Here is a 22572-nt window from a genome sequence, read left to right as displayed (position 1 = left end):
TTTTGACCTTAGGTTTTCTGATATCAAAAGCAGCACTTGTTACAGAGGAGCTACTTTGTTCAATTGGTCCTAGAAGGCAGAAATGAGATTACAGTAGTTCCTTTGTAATAGCTGCTGGATTCAGAAGCTGCAAAGAGGTAAATTTGGGCTTGATGTAAAGACACACACACACACACACACACACACACACACACACACACACACACACGCAATACAAGTCCCTACAGCTATCTGAAAGAATAGACTATTGAGGGAAGTAGAAGAGTTCTCTCATTGGAGATAGAAAAACAGAAGCTGAATATAAACTTGCTAGATGTGTTGTAGGGGGGAATCTTCTTCTCCTTTTCCTTCTCTTTCTCCTTCTCCTCCTCCTCTTCCTCCTCCTCCTACTCATCCCCTTCCTCACCCTCATCCTCCTCCCATTTCTTCTTCTTCTTCTTCTTCTTCTTCTTCCTCTTCTTCTTCTTCTTCTTCTTCTTCATCTCCTTTTCCTTCTTCTTCTTTTCCTCCTCCTCCTCCTTTTTTTTTTAATATATTCAAAGACTTGGCCATTGAACTCCCTTCTAACTTTGAGATCCTGAGATTTTATGGATCCTATACTTTTTTATTTTCCTGCAACTAACGTGGCAGGTAAATGTTGCATTAAAGGGATAGATATCTTCTTGACTCTGTTTCTGTAATGTAGCATAGAGTTTCTTTATTCAATTTATTTTATTCATTCATCATTTATTAAACTCTTATTATGTGCCTAGAACTAGACTACAACCTAGACCAAAAGTACTGAGTTGTTCAACTTATCCTTTGAATTTAATTAAATTAAACAAATACTTATTAAGTGCCCTTTATATGAAAAGAACTGTACTAAATACTAGGGTTACAAAGGCAAGAATAGAGACAAAAAGAAGAAAGTCCCTCCCCTCAAAGAGTTTACATTCTACTGGAAGAAATAATATGAATAAAATGGATGAAGGAAAAAAAAATAAAGGCTTATAGTGACTACCACTGTTTTAGGTGCTAGGATACACAAACGCAAAAATCTAGATAGTCCCGATGTTCGATGATATTGAATTCTAATACAGTCATAAAACACAAGAAGAGAAAAAGTGGCCAGGAGGAAGACAAGGTTCAGAAAGTTACAAAGATGGCAAATGAGTGATCTACTGGCATGTCCTTTGCAAAGTCGTTGGTAGTGAGGATTGGAAATGGTGTATGGGGGGGTGGTGAGTGGGAGAGGGAAGAACAGGAGCCCAGCAGTAGAGCAGAAAGTGGCCTAGTAAAGGTGAAGTTTCAAGGCCCCAAGTGCCCAGCTAAGTGGTTTAGCATCTCCCAAGCATGACAAATATAAAATTCACACAAAGGAACATCCTCCCCCAGTTTATTTATTTAGTTTAATATTCATTAAAAATTGAATCCTAAACTTTCTGCCTCCGTTTTGCCCCTCACAAACCAATGAAAAGGCAAATGATATGATGTCAATTACACATGTAAAGTAATGCAAAAACATATTTCCATATTAGCCATGTTAAAAAACAAAACAAAACAAAAGCAACATAAAGTGAAAAAATTATGCTTCACAATACACTCAGAGTTCCTTAGTTCTTTGTCTTTCTGGATATGGACAGCATTTTTCATCATGGATTTTTTATAGATTATTTTATTAGTAAGAGAAGTTAAGATTTTTAAAGTTGATGATTGTTACAATGTTATTATATATACAATGTTCTTCTGGTTCTGCTGCCTTCAGTTTGCATCAATTCATATAAGTCTTCCCAGTTTTTCTAAAACCATTCGGTTTGTTATTTCTTACATAAAAATAATATTCCATCAAAATCATACATCACAACTTGTTCAGCCATTCCACAATTGAAGCATATCCTCTCAATTTGCAATTCTTTGCCACCACAGAAAGAGCTATTATAAATATTTTTGCACATATAAGCCTTCTGCTTTTTCCTTGATCTCTTTGGAATATAGACCACTCAGTAGTCCTGCTGCATTAAGGAGTATACCCTTTCTTTGGGTGTAGTTACAACATGTTCTCCAGATGGTTAAGACAATTCACAGCTTCCCCAGCAATGCATTAGTGTCCCATTTTTTTCCATATCTTCTCCAGCATTTGTCATTTTTCTTTTCTGTCTTGTTAACCAATCTGATAGGTGTGAGGTGGTACTTCAGAGTTGTTTTAATTTACATTTTTCTAATCAATAGTGATATAGAACTTTTTTTTATGTGACTATAGATAGCTTGGAGTGGGGTGGAGGCAGCCAGGTGGTACAGTAGGTAGAACACTGGGCTTGGAATCAGGGAAACTCATCTTTGCCAAAAACAAAAGACAAAACAAAAAACAAATAAACAAACGGACTCAGACACAACTGAAAAATGATTGAAATACAGAATAGGTAGCTTTGATTTCTTCTGAAAACTTCCTGTTCATATCCTATGATCATTTATCAATTATTTATCAGTTGACTCCTATAAATTTGGCTCAGTTCCCTATATATTTGTAAAATAAGACCTTTATCAGAGAAACTTGCTTTAAATTCTCCCCTTCTCCTACTCGGTTTCCCTCTTTCCTTCTAATTTTGGCTGTATTGGTTTTGTTAGTGCAAAACCTTCTTAATTTCATGTAAACAAAATAATCCATTTAAATTTTAGTGATCTTCTTTTTTTGGTCATAAACTCTTCCCTTATCCATAAATCTAACAGGTAAAATCTTTCATGATTCCTTAATTTATTTATGTCACCTTTCATGTCTAAACCATATATCCATTTTGATCTTATTTTGGTATAGAGTGTGAGATGTTGGTCTATGCCTCAATTCTGCAAAACCTCTTTTTGGTTTTTGTAGATATTTTGTCAAATAATGAGTTCTTGCCCCCAAAACTTAAATCTTTCTGCATATCAAACATTAGTTTACTATGGTCATTTGCTATTATGTATCATGTACCTGACCTTTGCACCAATACATCACTCTATTTGTTAAGTCAGTACCAGATTATTTTGATGCTTACTCTTTGTAGTATAGTTGGCTATCTAGTATTGCTCAGCTGTCTTCCTTCATTTTTTTTCATTGCTTACCTTAATATTGTTGACCTTTTATTGTTCCAGATGATTTTTTCTTCTAGCATTGTAAAATAATTCTTTGGTACTTGGATTGGTGAAAGCTCTTTCTTGCATATCTCTTTTTTTGCTTTTTTCCCCCAATTAATTAATTAATTAATTATATATTTTTACTGTCTCCCTCCTTTCCTCCCTATCCCACATTAAAGAAAACTACCGTATGACAAAGATTTATTAATATATGTAAAGCCATACTATGAATACTTCTGTTATATTTGATTTGAGTATTTATAATACTCAGGATAATTTATCACAATCATATACTACAACTTGTTTAGCCATTCCCCAACTGATGGGCATCACCTCAATTTCCAGTTCTTTGCCATCACAAAAAAAACCTGCTATAAATATTTTAGAACATATAGTATTTTTTCCTTTTTCCTTGATCACCTTAGGAAACAGACTTAATGGTGGTATTGCTGGGTCAATGGGTATAATCAGTTTTATAACTCTTTGGGCATAATTCTACATTGCTCTCCAAAATTGTTGGATCAGTTCACAGTTCCACCAACAGTGTTAATGTCCCAATTTTCTACACTCCCTCCACCATCTGTCATTTTCCTTTTCCAGCATTTTAGTCAATTTGATATATGAAAAGATATCTCAAAGTTGTTTTATTTTGCATTTCTCTAATCAATAACTGTTCTTATCCTTTCACCATTTATCAATTGGGAATGACATGTTATAAATTTGACAAAATTTTCTGTGTATTTAAAATATGTTACCTTTACCTGAAAAATTGCCTATAAATATCCCCCCACCCCGATTTTCTGCTTTCCTTTGAATTTTGGCTGCATTGGTTTTATTTGAGCAAAACTTTAATTTAATGGAATCAAGATTCCCATTTTACATCTTAAAATGCTCTCTATTTCTTGTTTATTCACAAATCTGTGGAACACATCACCAATCACATATCTTTTTGTGAGATAATTTTCACCATTCTTCCTCTCTTCCCACCCCTTCTTCCAGTACATCTCTTCATTTTTTGTGAGATCATCCTTATATAATCAATTCAGTCCTATGCCCCCTATGTAGAGTCCTTCTCACTGCTCTAATAACAATACATCTCTAAGGAGTTAAATGTATCATCTTCCCACATAGGAATGTAAGCTGTTTAATCTTATTGAATTCCTTATGATTTCTTTTTTTGTGTTTATCTTTTGATTCTTCTCTTGAATCCTGCATTTGTAAGTCAACTTTTCTATTCAGCTCTGGCCTTTTCTTCAGGAATGCTTGAAAATCCTCTCTTTGCATAAATGTTTATTTTTCCATGGAGGATTATAATCAGTTTTACTGGGTTGGTTATTCTTGATTGTAATCCTTGCTTTATTGCTTTCTAGAATATCATATTCCAAGTCCTCATCTCCGTTAGCGTGGTATCTATCAAATCTTGGGTGACCCTTCCTGTAGCTCCATGGTATTTTATAGTTAAATTATTTCCTGTTGACCTGGGAGTTCTGAAATTTGGGAATAATATTCCTGGGAGTATTCATTTTGGGATCCATTTCAGGTGATGATCTATGGATTCTTTAAATTTCTATTTTACCCTCATGTGCTAGGATAGCAGGGCAGTATTCTTTTATAAGTTCTTGAAATACAACACCTAGGTTCTTCTTTTGAAAATTACAGCTTTTAGGTAATTCAATATGTCTTAAATTATCTCTCTTTAATTTATTTTCCAAATCAGTTATTTTTCAGATGAAACATTTATCTTTTCTTCTAGTTTTTTTAATTCTTTTCACTTTGCTTTACCATTTCTCAATGAGTTATAGAGTCATTAGCTTCTGATTGCTCAATTCTAATTTTTAAGGAATTATTTCCTTCCGTGAATGTTTGTACCTTTTTTTCCATTTGACCAATTCTGCTTTTTGGGGGCAGTTATATGTTGCCCATGGCTAGGGTGCTGGACCTGGAGTCAGAAATATTTATCTCCCTGCGCTCAAATCTGGACTCAGATACTTACTAGCTATGTGATCCGGGGAAAGTCACTTAACCCTGTTTGCCTCAGTTTCTTCATCTGTAAAATAAGCTGGAGAAGGAAATGGCAAACCATGCCAGTATCTTTGCCAAGAAAATCCCAAATGGGTCACCAAGGGTAGGACATAGCTGAAACAACTGAATAACAGCTTCTTAAGGAATTATTTTCAACAGTGAGCTTTTGTTTCTCCTTTATCATTTGGCTAATTCTCTTTTGTAAGGTGTTATTTTCTTCATTTTTGTGCCTCTTTTGCCAACCTGTTAATTGCCTTTTCGTAATTTTCTCACATTGTTCTCATTTCTTTTCCAATTTTTTTCTCTACCACTCTTATTTTATTTTCAAAATCTTTTTTTTTAGACCTTCCATGAATTTTTGTTTGGGCTTATGTTCAACTTGTGTTTCTTTTTTATATGAAGCTTTGTTTTTAGCTGTTTAGACCTTATTGACCTTTTCTGAGTTTGTGTCTCATACTTCTCTGTCACCATAGTATCTTTTTTTTTTTTTAGGGTTAAGTGACTTGCTTAGGGTCACACAGCTAGTAAGTGTCAAATGTTTGGTCTGAGGCTGGATTTGAACTCAGGTTCTCCTGATTTCAGGGCCAATACTCTATCCCCTGTGCCACCTAGCTGTCCCCCGATAGTAGCTTTCAATGGTTGGGTTATTTTATTGTTCTTTCCTCATTTTTCCAGCATATATCTTGAGTTTGAATTTTATGTTGAAGTTGGTCTCTGGTCCTTGAGTTGGATTTAGGGGGTCACTGTCAGGCTTTTTTGCACTGATGATTTCAGTGCTGATTCTGGGGATTTGGAAGTTTTCAGTGCTTCCAGCTGTTGTGATCCAGGAAAAAAAATGTGGCCACTGCTCTCTTGGTGTATGTTCTGGTCCTTATTCAAGAAGGGCCTCTGATCCCTTACAGCTGAAATGATACTGCTTCTCAAAACCTCATGCTTCCTTGGGACAGCAAGAGTTCCTATCTGCCTCGGAACTGTGACCCGGAAGTAGCTATAAGCAATGGAGTTGCTAAACAATATCTAGTCTTGCACCGAGGTCTAGCACACCTGGACCCTGTAATTTCTTTCTGGCTGCTTGCCAGATCCTCTTAGCATCTCTAGCTTGAGAGCTCCTAAAGCTGCTGCTCCTCTTGTCACCTCTAAGACCCACAAGGGTTGTGGGCAAGTCCCTGTTCCATTTTCTTTGACCTTCTAAGTTGTCTTGGGGTAGAAAAAACTGTATCTCCTTGAACTTTTCTTTTTCTTTGATTTTTTTTGACTCTTCCATTCCAGAATTCTTTTTGAGGAGTCATTTTAAAGTTATTTGGAAGAGAATATTAGGGGAGTTTGGCTGATTCATCTACTCTACCATCTTGGTTCTACCCCTGAAGTTTTTGCTCCCTCTACCTGGTTGCTGTCCTTTGTTCTCCAAGAGGATCAAAATGACATCACTATGTTGGAGTCGAGATACAGTGTGTCTGACTGGCTGATCAGACCAATATAAGCCAAGAAGGCTCTACCACATGTCAGATACAAATAGTTCACATGAACATTTTGAACATTTGGAGAGGTGTTTCTAAATTTGGGCATCTCATGTTTTTGTTTATATGTTTTGTTTTGTTTGTTTTTGCTTTGTTTTGTTTTGTTTTTTCTTTTTTGCTCCTACAATTCTGCTTCTCTCATAGAGCATAGCAACTTCTTTGATATGGGAACACCATGCCAATATCCCATATCATGCAATGAATTCAAAGTTAAATAAAGTCCTTTAACCTCCTGCACCTCAGTTTCTTCATTCATAAAATGAAAGGAGTTCTACTAGATGTCTTCTGAGGTCTATTGTAGCTTATGCTTCTTAGAACACATGATCATCTGTAATATTAATGTAGATTAAAATATTTTACATCAGCAAGTCAAACATCCCCTAGATCAACTGCTTCACTTTTAAAATGAGGCAACTGAAATATGGAGATGTCATGGTATTTGCCAGGGATTACAGAGCTAATTTTTTAGAAAAAGAAGACCCTAACCTAGGCCTCTTGAGTCCTCCCTCGCCCTTTCTCCTGACTTGGAAAAAAATGGTTTGATTTTTCTTGCTGACATATTTTTTTTCCCTAAAATCCAGTATGTGCCAACCATAGAGGGCAATCCAGAATAGTAAAACACCCACAAAAGGGGTTGATTCATCTATCAGTGAGCCGGTGAACTGTTTACTTTTGAATCTTATTCTTTTCCTATATTCCCTATGGTGCCGTCAAGTAGTTGAACCAAATTTAAGCTGCAAACCTGAGCTGGGAATGTAAAATAAACTTTGATGAAGTCATTGGCATGAATGTCTCTTTTCGCCACTCTTTTTCAAATCATTTCACCTGCTGCTGGTTGCAGTTAAAATGAAATCCCTAGTCTTCATCTTTACTGAAACTTCCAGCCAGTCATAGATGGAGAATATCTAAGCCAGACAACACTTTTGACTGATTACATCTATTGTTACCTGGGCTTTGCTAATTATTGCTATTATTATTATCATCATCATCATCATTAGCAATAGCAGAAGCAACAACAAAATAACATATATTTAAGCATCACTTTGTGGTTTACAAATTACTTTCTATATATTATTGTACTTCTGTTCTTTAAATTTATACACCTCCTCATATTCTGTTATCCAATTTCATTGGCTTCTTTTCTTTTAGAAAACAGATACTCCACCTCCGTATTTTGTGACTTTTTCACTGATTTTTCCCCATGCCTGGAATGCTCTCCCTCCTGATTTCCTCCTTGTGGTTTCCTTACTTCCTTCAAGACTCAACTCAAATCCTGCCATCTTACAAGAAGCTTTTCCCAGTCCTTTTCACTGTTAGTTCCTTCCTTCTGAGATTTCCTTCAATTTGTCCTGCATATATCTTGTAAAACATTGCAATCATTCTTCCTATCCAGACAATTCCATTTTGTATCATCCAGGATAATTTAGGGTAGGTCCCTTCCATTTTTACTATTGTACTGCTAATGTCCTTTCAAAGACCACAGTGTCATTAAGCTAGAGTTGGAAGGCATTCCATGGATTATATAACTCCAAATTCTCACCTTACCAGTGAAAGAAACTTAAGTCCAGTGTGGTTAAATGATTTGACCAGGGTCACAGAGGTAATAAATGGCAGATCTCTGATCTTAAGACTCTGAGTTCCTTGTTCTTTTTGCTGAATCACAGTGCAATGCACACTTAGACTCAAGGGTAATGCCAGAAAGGAACGGAAAATAATAAGCCCTGACATATTGAGGCACTAAAGACCAACATTGGTAAAGACAAGACTACAAAAAGTAAGACCTAAATAAATATACCACTTTTCTTACCTGAGATTTTTTCAATGTTGGCAATTCTCATTGAAGGAACTCCTCCCACCAATGCAGGTCAGTGACACCTCTGTAATGTAGTTTAACGCTGTTGTGAAAGTGGAGGCTCTAAGAGGTTTGTTGCCCTACCCATGGTGACACATTTAGAATCAGAGACATGAGGCCTTCAAGGCAAGAGTTATTTACCTTAAGATTAGCACTCTATGCACTATGACAGGTGACCCTCAAAATACATGATATTGGACTAAACCTAAGCTATCCATAAATCTAAGCTGAACCCTTAAAATGATATGCCTTTGAATGGGAAAGATAATAGAAGCTCACATTGAAAAATAGTCAGACAAAAGGGTTTAATGGCAAGAATTCTGGAAACTGAATCAAAATATATGGGTTTGAATCTAGACATGGAAATGTAATACCTGTAAAATTGGGGGAAAATTAATTCCACTCTCTTGGTCTCAGTTTCTTTACCTGTAAAATGGGGGAGTTGGATTTGATGACCTTCAAGGCTTCTTCTAGTTCCAAAATGAAGATCCTTTGATCCCAAGCACATTTAAGCATTGCCAAGCAACTTGCTATAAGAGGTCTTAAGGCAAGATCATCATAGAGTAGGTGGTATTTGAGTTAGGTTTTAAAAGGTGGGTAGGAAATCAATGGAGAACCTAGGGGGTAAGGTGGCTAGAGTACTAGGCTTGGAGTCAAGAAGACCCATTTTCCTGAGTTCAAATCTGGCTTCAGATATTTACTCGCTGTGTTACTGTAGGAAAGTCACTTGACCCTGTTTGCCTCAGATTCCTCATCTGTAAAATGAGCTGGAGAAGGAAATGTCAGACCACTCTAAGAAATCCCAAATGGGATCATGAAGAGTTAAACATGACTCAAAATAACTCAACAAGGAGAATTCAATAGATAATGAAAGAGAAGCAAGGTACTCTGAAGTAATTTATTCAGAAGGATGTATGGTAAGGGACCTTGGTGAAAATCAAACAAATTCCTTAATTTCATAGATTTGAGGCACAAAGAGATTAATTAAAATGCTCAGGGTCAGACTTATAACTATCGAGCACAGGATTTGAATTCAGGTCTTCCTGACTTCAAATTTCATTGTTCTCTATCCACTATTGCATGCTGCTTCTTACTTTTTCAGCAGGTTTTGTATAGTAGAGGAAATAAGACAAAGGTGTGTCTGGACAAAACAATAGTTATTCTGGCCTTATGCCTCTTATCTTGCCTTATGCCTCTCTCTTGTCCCATGTAAGGGGTCAACACTTGTAGCTTCAAAGAAAAGAACTGTTGATTGGGAATGTAACTCACATTTCCTCATTGGTTCCTTTTTGTCAGTTCCAATTAGACATGTAATTCCTTTGGCACTTGCTAAATTGGGAGAAAGGGTTTGACAGTGCACACAAGAGGTAGTGGAAAGTAAGTGGCTGGCAGGGATTCCTTTATTTCAGAGCTTATAAAACCAATGTTGAATGCCAGAATAATTTAGATTATCAAACAGACGAAATCTCTCTGGGTAGATCCAGATTAACAGACCACATCGCAGGATCCTACTACGTCCAAAGGAAACAAAACCCCAGCTTTAATTAATGATCAGGCTGACATGGTCAGGGCCATTGCCCAGTGAAGGGAGATTCCGTGCTAAACCATTGGGCCTGGGTATAAAAGCCAGCCACTGTAAACAGTCTGGGGGTGAGAGCTAACAGCAGGCAGTCCCTGGAGACTTGACAATTTCCCTGCCTGTTTCTGAACTTTCATTTCCCCTGCCTTGTTATCAAGGGTGCCAGGAGCCTTGGATGTGTTCCCGCTGCCTTCCCACAGGGAAACATGTTCCCTTCTCCTGTCCTTAAATGAGAACCAGAGTGGAACTGAGCAGCATCAGAAGCAGCAGCTGCCCAGAAAGAAAGGGTAAGAGGCTTTCTCAGCATCTTAAGTGCCTCCCCTGGGGGCCCTGAATTCCAAAGGAGAGAGGGACCAGCCTAATGCATTCCTTGAAAGGATGGCAAGACTTCAGGGAGTGGAAATGTGGTCTCCTAAAAGGGAACCCAGATATCTACAACCCCTGTTTATTTTCCCTTGTACCACACTTAGTTTCCAGGGCATTTGGTAGACTTGGAGCTACAGATACAGCCCAGAGAAGTTAAATGATTTGAATAGGGTCATATTGGGTGTCAGTGACAGAATTGGGATTTAAACTCAGGTTTTCTGATTCTAAATCTACCATCTTTCCCACTGCACCACACTACCTCTTAAATATTTCTGTGCCTTATTGTTTGATTAGACATATCAAATCTAACTAATATGGACTATGAAGGAAGAGGGAAAAGGGCAAGAGATGGGGATAAGTATGGGAAAATGGTAATGACATCAGTAAGTTCCCAAGGCCAGGAAATTATTATTTTCCCCTAATTATTCAAGTGAAGCATGATGATAAAGACAGAGCTGCTCTTCTGACCTGACATTTCTGACTGGTTCAACATGATTCTATAAAATCATATGAGTTCAGACCTTGACAAAAGTTCAGATATCATTGGGAAAATAATGGTGTCATGGGACCCATGTTTGATTTGGCAACAAATCAAACCCCAGGTTAGAATCGTGGCATTAGTGCCTTCTATGTGTGGCACCATGAAGAAACCACTTGGCATCCTTGACCTATGCTGTCATCATATTTAAAATGAGGATCATAGTAATTACTAGACTGACTTCCCAGGAATGCTGTGAAGAAATGACTTTGAAAGCCTTCAAGCTTTTCGAGATGTGTGTGTGTGTGTGTTTTTTTTCCCCTTGTAATCTAGAGGAAGGAAATAAACACTTATTGGTGCCTACTATATGCCATCTACTGTGCTAAGTGCTTTACAAATATTTTCTCATTTGGTTCTCACAACAATTCTGGGAGGTAGGTGCAATAATGATCCCCATTTTATAGTTGGTGAAACTGAGGCAAACATAGGTTAAATGACTTGCCCAGGGTCACACAGCTAAGAAATATCTGGATTTAAATACAAGTCTTCCTGACTGTAGGCCCAGGACTCTATCCTCTTTGGTACCTAGATGCCAAACATCCACTCAGGTGTTCTACTAGAAACCTTTATTGTATAGTTGATAATAATGAGTTCAAAGTGTTGAAATGAATTGAGCAAAGTCTCAGAAATAATAATGTAATCAATCAACAACAATAAAGACAATGAAACAACAATGAGTCCATGAGAGCTCAGTTATGTGGATGTTCCATAGACCAATGTATATCCCCACCAATGCATATCCCAGTCAATTCCTGGCCATCCTCTTTGACCCTTGTCCTTTGCCTCCCTTACATTCTCTGCAGAAGGAACCATCAAAAGTGCTGAGGTCCTTTCTTAAGATTTCTTGACATCTTAAGGATGCCAGTAGAGCAGAAGGGCTGTCTATCAGTTGTGCTTTGCACTCACTGTGTGCCAAGCTCATCTTTTCTTTTTTTCAATCATGCACTTCTTTCTTGAACTTCTTTATGTGTGAGGTAATGATAAATGGCATTTATACAGTACTTTGAAGTATATTATGTATGTTTGGGGATTGGGAGGGCAACATGATACATCAGAAAGAACACTGGCTTTGGAGTCAGAGGATCTGGGTTCCTATCCTACCTCTGACTTTGATTTCCTGTATGACCTTAGGCAAATAGGTTAACCACCACTGGCATGATTTCTCATCCACAAAATGAAGCATTTGGATTATGTAGCTTCTAAGGTCCCTTTCAGAAGTATCTCTGTTATTCTATAATCTCATCTGAACTCTAAAAATGCAATCATTTTAGGTAGATATGTGTATTATTATCCTCATTTTACAGATGAAGAAACTAAGACACAGGTGGTTAAATGTCTTGTTCATAGACACACAGTAAGCACCAAAGGAAAGAGTTAACAATTTATCTTTATTTATTTAATTAATTTATTTAATTTATTATTATATTATATTATTTCATTTTTGGATGGAGATGGGGAGCTATGACAATTTAAGTGATTTGCCCAATTTTCAAATGAGAACCTAGAAAAAAGTTAATGCACATAGGATAATAAATTTAGACCAAGTTACCCAATAGAATGTCGTCCAAATATATTAAATAATTCTCAAAAGAATGTTAATGGAATGCAACCATTTATCATGGATGCATACATGCATGCATGTATGTTCACATGTATGCGAACTCATGCATGCATTTGTATATAGGCATAAATCTATGCATTATATGCCTCCCTGTATATGCATGCATACACATATGTATACATATACAAACATACACACAGAGACGTATATATACTGTGTGTGTGTATAATTGTGGTGTAGGAATTGCTGAGCTATGAAGAATGATGACTATAAAGAACATGGGAAACTTACATGAATTAGTACTAGTGAAGGAAGGAGAATCAGAAAAAAATAGATATGTATGTATGTATGTATATATATGTATATGTATATGTGTATGTATGTATATATTTATGTGTATATATATTTATATGCAATATGACTGCAATATGGTAAATGGAAAAAAAAATAAAACACCACCAGAGCCACCATACCCTCTTCCCCCTCCCAAAAAAAATGAGTGTAGTAAAATTATAATTACCAAGCTTGATCCTATAAAAAAAGATGATAAAATGCCTGTGTAATCTTCAGAGGTGAGGGCTTATGGCTATGCAGCAAAGTATACACAGTGTTGGACTTTGCCGAACAGTCTCTCTCTCTCTCTCCCTCTCTCTTTCTGTCTCTCATTTTCTTTCTTTCTTTCTTTCTTTCTTTCTTTGTTTCTTTCTTTCTTTCTTTTTTTCTTTTTTCAGGCAACTGGGATTAAGTTACTTGCCCAAGGTCACACAGCTAGGAAGTGTCAAGTGTCTGGTCTGAGACCAGATTTGAACTCAGGTCCTCCTGACTTCAGGGCCGGTGCTCTATCCACTGTGCCACCTAGCTGCCCCTCTGTCTCTCATTTTCATAAAGGAATGAAAAGCATGGATATAATGGGAAAATAAAGTAATGAAAAAATAAAATAAATAAATGAGAATTTATTTTTTTTAAAAGGAAACTGGAACCCAGGTCTTTGACCTTAAGGATGGAATTATTTCCACTATGTAATACTACTTTTGATCTAGGACCTCAATCTGTCTTTCCCAGTTCACTGATCTTTTTACTAGACTCTTTTCCCCTCATTTGTAGTATGCAAGCCACCTGGAAGAAAAAGGTCTTATTTTTCCCATTATTTATACTAAAAACAAAACACACAAATATAATATAGTCTGTCTAAGATAAAATCTCACATGACTAATTTTTATGTAAACACTGCTTCTAAATGGCAACTACTTATTCATTAGATTTGCATAATATATGGTTCCCAAGTCTGTTAATCTTGAAGGAATTTTAAAATACTTTGAAAACATTTATCATGACTCAATAAGGTCTTCCTTGGGTTTTCCTTGGTATAAAGAGGTCATCTCTAGCCTCTTTGACTGATGTGAATCAGCTGCCTCCCTGGTTATTCTGGTGATGGGGTGGGGAGTGTTTAGTTTTTTGTGTATCTATGTGTTGTCTCTGATTTAACACTGACAGAACCTCTGGGCTAATGTCAGAGAGAACTAGGGATCAAAGTCATATATTAGGATCTACAACAATGAGTGTTTCAACTGATCTCTCAGGCCTTCATTGGAAGCATGAGACTGGGAAAGGGGAACATTTAAATTTCTGAAATAAGTGTCAATTTTACAGGTCAGTCTTCTTCTTCAGGTAGCAGAGATCCAGCAATAGTCTTCATTTTTTCAGTTGTATGGATGAGAATGAAGCCCTGGTATCTTAATTGTTAATACATTTTTATCCTTCTAATGAAGGAGAGGGTAGCTCAATGAATAAATCAAAAGTTGTTTACATGTAAGATTGGCTTTGTTTTTAGTTAATATGCAATGTTACGATCTTCAAAAATAGCATTTTCTACCCTTGCCAACACACAGCATTGTTCTGATGACTGTTTAATCCCACTTTTGTGCTATAAGAAATTGTCTAATATTTGCTTTTAGTGTGGAGACTTCTGGCATGAGTGCCTTGCTGTTCCATATATTACCACTGACTGAGAATTAAATTTTACTATCATTATCATTATTCAGCATTTCAGTGGCTCTTCTGTTTAAATGAGCTTTGATCTCAGCTCATCCTACTTAGTCATGGGGCCTAGGAAGGCTCAATAAATATGATTTCATTCTGAGGAACAGAAGGCCGCTATTACTGACTTTGTCATGCATAGAAATGGGCTGAAATTTCATCCATCATAAAGATCAATAGCAGAGGTAAAATGAACTGATCAAAATACTTTATTCTATGGCTCTTTCATTAACATAAGCATCACTTCATTTTTCTCCCATGTCAGGAATGAGTGTTGAAATTCAGATAGTTCCTGTAGTTTGTTTTTCAACAATTGTATTATTGTTTTTGTTCAATTAATGGCACTTTGGATAAGCAGTTCATCTGTAAAAAGGTCTGGGGTTGTGAGTGGACGGCAAGAGAATTAAATTAGCAATTTGCATAACTCAACAATAGAATAGGACAGCCAATGCAATGATTAGGCCAAATTAAAAGAGGCATATTTTATAGGAATAAGGAAGTGAGTGTGCTGTTATACTCTTCCTTAGTTGTACATCTAGAATATTGTTGTTTTTTTTTTCTGGGTGCCACATTTTAGTAAGGACACTGATAAGATGGGAACAATTTAGAAGAGAGGAAGAAAGACTAAAAAAAAATTAAAACAAGTTCATAGATGACAAGTTAAGTACTCCCTGAAAATCCTAATATCTGAATATTACCTGAAAAGAACGATACATAATACATTAGCACTTATTAACGACTAACATAGATTTACTTCTCAGATCAGCTAACTGTCACCTCTCGGAGCACACCGACATTAGGGAACAAGTCTTATGCTATATTTGTTGAAGAAGAAATTGTTTAATTAGAGACGTTGAGCCTATGAGGACCCTAGCAATGTTCTAGTAGAAACAGAAAGAACAACATAAACCAATCCTTCCAAAAAAGAGGTTGAAATACTACTTTTTGATAGACCCAAATTGGACAATACTATTTTGGAGGGAGTGGGGTATTTGTTGTCACTCAGGAGATGACAGCAGAACATTGTACACATGGTAGGGAAGGGGGAAATAAGAGAGATGAGACCCTGAAAGGAGCCATGTATAGGTGCCGGTTATTGACTTCACGTACTCCCATAACTCTCAGTAATGTGAGAGTATCCTGTCTGAATCATGTTTCTGCAAGTTTGTACCTATGTGATATTGGGAAAGTCACTTACCTGAGTCTCCTTTTATGCCATTTGTAAAATGAAGGAGTTGGGCTGGAGGACCTCCCTAGTACCTTTTTGGCCTTAAAGTCTGTGGACCCTGAACAGATGAAGGAACATGTCTGAAGTGGCTCAGGAATAGATTATCTTAAAACTCTACTGATATACCACATATGTGAATGATGAAAACATGAATTGTTCAGCTTGCTTTCATGATTCACTTTCTGTGGAGGCAAAAGATGCAATCACATTGTTTCTCTCCTGGAGTCCTACTTGAAGTGTTTAAATGGTTTGAAGTAGTTGTATATCAATGATGGTACCTTATGTCATTTATACATTTACTTCATTTTTTGAGATTAGTCACCTAGGGCAAAATGTCCCCTTTGCCAGACATCTGAGCTTGATCAAAGGTAAATGCTGCCTGCTTTACAGTATGGATGCCCAGAAAAAATTTTGTGAGTTCTATATCTAGTTGAGAAAACCAATTGACATGTTTTGTAATAAGATCAAAACCATAAGAAAGGTGAGGTCACTGAGGTGTTTTCCTAGTTTACCAACATCTGTGATCATTTACTTCCTTACCTCGGTAATCCAAAGACAACTAACTACCCACTGTATGGTCTTCCACTGTCCTGTACCCAATGGCATGAATTTACTACCATATCCTAGAGCTAGACCTTTAGGTTCCCATTGCCAAAGCAGCCTTTTCACGTCTCACTTTCCCTCTCAAACCTTATGGTACTGCAGACCCAGTTTTGTGTGACATGATGCCTCTCCTGGAATGTTTGTACCTATTGGACTGTTCTCTGAACCAATATCTCTCCTGTCTTTAACGGTCCCCTCTTCCCATAAGTCAACAATGCTTATACAATGTCTGCTCAAGATTGTAATAGCATGCAAATTCCTAGTTCTAGATAAGATTAATTATGAGCTAAAAACTCATTTTCAGGAGGAGTAATGATTTAGACATGCAATAGGAAAGTTAATAGGTTGGAACATACCACAGAGAAGGTTCTAGAAATTTGTACTTCAAGTAATTAAAGGAATGATATAGGAGGATTTTTTTTCTTTCTCATCTTCCCCCGAATATTGTGGCCTTGTAATTACTTACTCTTCCTGTATTTTCTCTGATACCTTTTCTCATTATGGTGGGGTAGAAAAAGGGTAGGACTCAGAGTTGAGGGATATGAATGGTGTCTCTGATCCATAATGGCATATACTAAGGCTGAGCCATACTTTCCAGTTAAGGTCACAAGTGGTAAGAAGTTTGATAACAGTAAGAGCTTGGGACAAATGGTTAGGAGAGACCTGGACATTGATACTTAACAGCTGTGGGATCATAGGCAAGTCACAAAATCTCTGAGTCTCAGATGAAAATGGGGATAAGATTTGCTTGTAACCCTTTCCCCATAGGGCTGTTATAAGGATCAACATGTGAAGTGCTTTGCAAACCTTAAGGTGCAATGAATGTTAGTGGTTTTTAATTTGCAGCACATCCTCTGTCATGTGCACATGCACGTGTATGCGTGTGCGTGTATGTGTGCGGTAACTATGAGGCAAACCTGTTTTAGTGCAGTATTGGAGAACAAAGTATAAGCAGATAATTCACTTTCAGTAACTAAAATTAATCATGGAATCCAGGCTGTCTCTATTATAATACAGTTCCAGTCCTGGAGTCAGGAATACTTATCTTCCTAAGTTCAAATTTGGCCTAAGACATTTACTACTTGTCTGAACCTAAGTAAGTCACTTAACCCTGTTTGTCTCAGTTTCCTCATCTGTAAAATGAGCTTGAGAAGGAAATGGCAAATCACTCCAGTACTTTTCTCAAGAAAACCAAAATGGGCTCATGAAGAACTGGACGTTATTGAAAAGACCGAATGACGTTAACAAGATCATCTCTACCTCCTTCTCTTTGGACTCAGGGACACTGTTCTTTCTTACGAGGTTACTGTAACCCCTCAGTGTCAGATCAAAGTCACCCTCTGTATAGCCCTCTGAACCCTGATAAGTCAGTGCTCTCCTTTCCTTGATTTCCCCCAGCATCTTTTTAGCTAATCTTCCTTGGAATCTTTTTTGGCTTTCTAGAGAACTTTGCTCTACCTGCTGCTTCTCACCGCTGAGTCTTTTCTAATTGACGGGACAAGCTCCTTGCCTATATTCTCTTCTGGCTGTCTCCTAAAGTTGCTCCAACCTGGATCAAATCATCATTTCTGCTGCCTCCGTATATACTCTGAACAGCTTCATTTTTTCTCCATATCTGACTCTATTCCCTGGTCACCAGTTCACAGTGATGCCCTGTACAGGACTGTCAATCAATCAGGGAATTAGCATTTCTGAAATCCATTTTTATATTTGAGAATCTTTTCATTTATAAGAGAGTATACATTAGATTTCAATATATCATATGTGAATCTTTGAAAAAGGATAATAAAAATAGAACCTTGTCATCTAGCACAGTTTTGGGTACTGTCCTAACTTTATTATTTATTTTTAAAGGAGCACATTTTTATTTTATTTTACTTTATTCTTCTAAGTTATCTGCAAATTTTGTAATACTTTTTTTTTAATTTTCAGTTTAAAATCATTTCCACCATTTTCTTCTCTACCCCCATCCTGGAAAAAGGAAAATGATTTTTAGATGGCTTAGTGGATAGAGTGCTGGTCCTGGAGCCAGGAAGATATGAATTCAAATCTGGTTTCAGACATTTACTCGTTGTGTGACCCTGGACAAGTCTACCTTAATGTACTGGAGAAGGAAATGGCAGACAACCCCAGTAGCTTTTGGTGTTGGTGGGGGAAGCAGCTAGGTGGCACAGTTGATGGAGGGCCAGGCCTAGAATCAGGAAGACTCCTCTTCCTGTGTTCAAATCCAGTTTCAGACTCTTACTAGCTTTATGACCTTGGCCAAGTCACTTAATCCTATTTGCTTCAGTTTCTTCATCTGTAAAATGAGCCAGAGAATTAAAAAGGCAAATCGCTCCAATATCTTTGCTAAGAAGTCCCGAAAGGGTCACAACTCCACCTGAAAAATGACTGAACAACAACAACAAAAACAAAATACTGTGAAGTCATGAAAAACCTACTTCCACATTAGCCACATTGTGAAAGAAAACACAGACAAAAAATTTTAAAAAGAAAGTAAAAAAAAAAACTGCAGTTTCATAGTCAATTAGACACTATCAGTTCTTTCTCTGGAGGTGGATAGCATTTTTCTTCCTAAGTCCCTCAGAATTGTCTTGGATCATTGCATTGCTCAGAATAGCTATGTTATTTACGGTTGATAATAATACAATATTGCTGTTAGTGTGTGGAATATACTCTTGGTTCTGTACAGAACACTTTCATCAATTCATAAAAGTCTTCCTAGAATTATCTGAAACCATCCTGCTCATCATATTTTATAGCAAAATAGAATTCCAACACAATTATATCCCATAACTTATTCAACCATTCTCCAATTGTTGGGCATCCCCTCAATTTCCAATTCTTTGCCACCGCATAAAGAGTTGCTATAAATGTTTTTGTACATATCTGTCCTTTTCCCTTTGATCTCTTCTGAATACAGAACTAGTAGTGGTATTGCTTGGTCAAAGGGTATGCACAGTTTTATAGCCTTTGAAATACATTTCCAAATTACTCTGCAGAATGGTTGGATTACTTCAAAACTCCACCAAAAATGCATTAATGTCCCATTTTTTTCCAAACTGATCCGAGATTAGTTATTTTCCTTTTCTGTCAAATTAGCCAATCTTATTTAAGTGTGAGGTAATAGCTCAAAGTTGTTTTAATTTGCATTTCTCTAATTAATAGTTACTAAGAGCATTTTTATATGACTATAGATAGTTTTGATTTCTTCTGAAAACTTCCTGTTTATAACCTTTGATCATTTTTCTTTCAGGGAATTGCTCCCATTTATATAAATTTGAATCAGTTCCTTATATATTTGAAAAATGAGGCCTTTCTGAAAGAAAGCAGTTTCCTGCTTTCCTTCCAATCTTGGATGTATTGATTGTGTTTGTTCAAAAACTTTCAAAATTTGTTCTACCAAATTAATTTTGTTATGATTTTTCTAGCTGTATGATTTTTTTGTATTTTGATTGGTATGATATAAAATTAAAAAATAATTTAGGTAGAATTGTCATTTTTAATATGTTGGTTCAGCCTACCTATGAGCAATTAATATTTCTCCAACTGTTTAGATCTGATTTTATTTGTGTGGAAGTATTTTGTAATTGTATTCATATACATTCTGGATTTATCTTGGCACATAGACTCCCAAGTATTTTATATTGTCTGAAGTATTTTGAAATGAAATTTCACTTCCTATCTCTTGCTACTTGACTTTGTTGGAAATACGTAGAAATGCTGATGATTTATGTAGGTTTAGTTTATATCTTGCAACTTTGCTAATGTTGTTAATTATTTCATCTAATTTTTTAGTTGATTCTCTAAGATTCTCTAAGCATACCATCATATCAGCTGCAAAGAGGTTTTTTTTCATTATTGACTATTCTAATTTCTTCAATTTATTTTTTCTTATTTTATTGCTGTGGCTAGCACTTTTAGTACAATGGTGAATAATAGTAGTGATAATGGGGCATGCTTGTTTCACCCTGATCTTATTGGGAAGGATTCTTAGCCTATCCTCATTACAGATAATGTTTGCGGATAGTTTAAAACAGATATCACTTATTGTTTTAAGAAAAGATGCATATCAAAGCGAATAATTTTGATTACATTAAATTAAAATGTTTTTGTGCAAAACCAATGCACCCAAAATTAAGAGGGAAGCAGAAAGCTAGGAAACAATTTTTGTAGCCAATGTTTCTGATAAAGGCCTCATTTCTAAATATATATAGAGAACTGAATCAGATTTTTAAGAATATAAGCCATTCCCATATTGATAGTCAAAAAATTTGAACAGTCAGTGTTCAGATGAAGAAACTAAAGTTATCTATAATCATATGAAAAAATGCTCTAAATCACTATGGATTAGAAAAATGCAAATTATAACAACTCTGAGGTGCCACCTCATACCTATCAGATCAGTAAATGTGTCAGAAAAGAAAAATGATAAATTTTGGAGAAGATATTAGAAAATTGGAACAATAATGTGTTGTTGGTGTTGTGAACTGATCCAGCCATTCTGGAGAGTAATTTGGAACTATGCCCAAGGGGCAACCAAACTGTGCATACCCTTTGATCCAACAATACTACTACTAGTTCTGTATCCCAAAAAGATCACAAAAAAGAGAAAAGGAACCACACGTATAAAAAATACTTTAGCAGCCCTTTTTGGGGGGGGCAAAACATTGGAAATTGAGGTGATGCCCATCAGTTGGGGAATGGCTGAACAAATTGTGATATATGAATGTAATGGAATACTATTGTTCCATAAGAAATGATGAGCAGGTGGACTTCAGAAAAACCTGGAAGGACTTATGTGAACTGATGTTGAGTGAAGTGAGAGAACCAGGAGAACATCATACACAGTAACAGCAACACTGTGTGATGATCAACAATGATATACTTAGTTCTTCTCAACCATACAATAATCCAAGACAATTCCTAAAGACACATGATGGTGAATGCTATTCATGTCCAGAGAAAAAAACTATGGAGTCTGAATGCAGATGTATTTTCACTTTTATTTTTTTTTAATTTTTTTCTTTCTCATGTTTTTTTTTCTTTTGTTCTAATTCTTCTTTCACAACATGACCAATGTGGAAATACATTTAACATGGTTGTACATACGTAACCTGTATCAGATTGCTTGCTGTTTTAGGTGGGGGGGGTGGGAAGGAAGGAAGGAAGGGAGAAAAAATTGGAACTCAAAATGTTACAAAAGTGAATGTTGTAGCTCTTGGAATGCTATGTCTTGAAGAGCAAAGAAGTTGGTGCTGCATTGAAGAATAACTTATCCAACAAAGTTGAGCATAATACTTTTTATGCTTCTTTTGAAGCTGGCAACTACTATGTACCTGCTAAACCCAAGTTAACTTTTGTGGTCAGAATCAGTAGTATCAATGGTGTTAGCTCAAAGGTCCAAAAAGTTTTGCAGCTTCTTTGCCTTTGCCAAATCTTCAATGGCACTTTTCTTAAGCTTAATAAGGCTTCAATTAACATGCTGAGGATTGTGGAAACATACATTGCATGGGCTTACCCAAAACTGAAGTCTATGAATGACTTGATTTACAAATGTGGTTATGGCAAGATCAAGAAACAGAGAATTGCCCTGATGGGTAATGCCCTTATTGCAAAATTTCTTGGTAAATATGGAATTATCTTCATGGAGGACTTGATCCATGAGATCTACACTGTCGGCCAGCACTTCAAAGCTGCCAACAGCTTCCTGTGACCCCTCAAATTATTTACTCCATGAGATGGAATGAAGAAAAAGACTACACATTTTGTGGGAGGTGGAGATGCTGGCAACAGGGAAGACCAGATCAACAGGCTTATTAGAAGAATAAATTAAAGGTCTCTACCATGATTATTTTTCTAATGATCTGTTAATAAAAATGCTTGTCAGAAAAAAAAAAAGAAAGACCATCTTTTCCCCTTAAAGATTATGCTCAATTTTGCTGGGTATTTGATTCTTGGTTGCAAGTCAACTCCCCTACCTTCTGAAATATCATATTCCAAGCCCTCTGATCCATTAATGTAGAAGCTTCTAAGTCCTGTAATACTGACTGTAGTGCTTGGATGTTTGAATTTTTTTCTTTCTGGCTGCTTGCAGTATTTTCTTCTTGACCTGATAATTCTGGAATTTGTCTATAATATTCCTTAGAGTTTTCCTTTTGAGATCTCTTTCATGAGAT

At 36.4% G+C, this 22572-nt stretch overlaps 1 pseudogene; it reads left to right on the top strand.

Annotated features, from left to right (window-relative positions):
* The window catches only part of LOC114024665, a 130720-nt pseudogene extending 108491 nt beyond the window's left edge, over positions 1 to 22229 (top strand).
* Positions 22230 to 22572: the final 343 nt, after the last annotated feature.

This window comes from Vombatus ursinus, unplaced genomic scaffold (genome assembly GCF_900497805.2).
Source record: "Vombatus ursinus unplaced genomic scaffold, bare-nosed wombat genome assembly UNPS02014822.1, whole genome shotgun sequence".
Lineage (NCBI taxonomy): Eukaryota > Metazoa > Chordata > Mammalia > Diprotodontia > Vombatidae > Vombatus > Vombatus ursinus.
Note: the sequence above shows the minus strand (reverse complement) of the source record. Positions and strands in the feature narration are given on the sequence as shown.